The sequence below is a fragment of the Penaeus monodon genome, chromosome 29 (genome assembly GCF_015228065.2).
Source record: "Penaeus monodon isolate SGIC_2016 chromosome 29, NSTDA_Pmon_1, whole genome shotgun sequence".
Lineage (NCBI taxonomy): Eukaryota > Metazoa > Arthropoda > Malacostraca > Decapoda > Penaeidae > Penaeus > Penaeus monodon.
Window position 1 is genome coordinate 24,099,816 of NC_051414.1, and position 1,007 is coordinate 24,100,822.

The following is a 1,007-nucleotide window of genomic DNA, read 5'->3' on the forward strand; positions in this document are numbered from 1 at the left end:
GGAGATGGTGGCAGAGAAACTTCAACAGACTCTGACCGAAAGAGATGGGGATGTTGGCGGGTTCTTGCAGTCACGGAGGATTCTGAAAAATTGAACAAAATTATGTGTCAGTTTTCTGGGATAATTTCTCTGGTGAGATATGAAATATTGATGCATGTTTCATTGACCTTTTTTGTCTCTGATTGCGCATCTTTTACCCTCTTTTTCTTTTCTCTTTTCTTTTTTACAACGCGTGGATTTTTTCTTTTTTATGCATCAGCTGAATTTCTTCTTTAATACTGAAGCTGTAATATTAATGTTAAAGTCTCCCGAGATCTACTTCACGAATTTGTCCTGATAATAAAATCGAAAACGCACTGCACTCGTCACCACATAAATAAGTATATCAATATTACCATTACATTTCTTAAAATATAATAAACAGATAGAACAGATAAGAAACTAGAAAACGACTCATACAGCTACTGGCATTCAGTATGCAGTAAAACAATATTTAAAGATATTTTTTCCTTCTCAAAATGATCAAGAATCTGCAAAGCGAAAGCAGGGGCACTCAGTGGCGGACGCGAGTGTAGCGGGAGGCGAGACGAGGGCGGAGGCACTCACAGCAGGGCGGGCAGGCAAGTAATGGCACTCGCTACCCAACGTGCGAGGGCACTCCTGAGGAACTGTGGGCGGGAGCCATTCCTACCTCCCTACACTGAATTCCCCGGATGACACCGACTATGTGAGCTGTGATTATCAACTATTACAGCCATTCAGAGACGATTCAGAGCTACTTGCAATACTGATGGATTATACTAAGTTTAAAAATGTTACTGAAGCTTGCAAAAATCGGGTTGAATTCAGCGCGCTGGCGATCGGCTGCAATCTCCTCGTCCCCGGCGATGCCCACGCCGCCAAACTTCGTCACTCCCAAACCAGCTGTTGAAGGTGTCTCCAACATCACCTCACCTCGACAGAAGTTGGTTGTGTTGATAGTGCATATATTTTCAATTCTCTCTCTC

At 42.9% G+C, this 1,007-nt stretch overlaps 1 protein-coding gene across 2 annotated transcripts in view; it reads right to left on the bottom strand.

Annotated features, from left to right (window-relative positions):
- LOC119592048 (cysteine-rich secretory protein 2-like) overlaps positions 1-1,007 on the bottom strand; it is a gene marked incomplete at its 3' end in the record, with an annotated part of 63,544 nt that overhangs the window by 21,545 nt on the left and 40,992 nt on the right. The window contains 2 exon segments of one of the 2 annotated variants that reach the window (XM_037940845.1): positions 37-82; positions 607-621. 2 annotated transcript variants of the gene reach the window in all.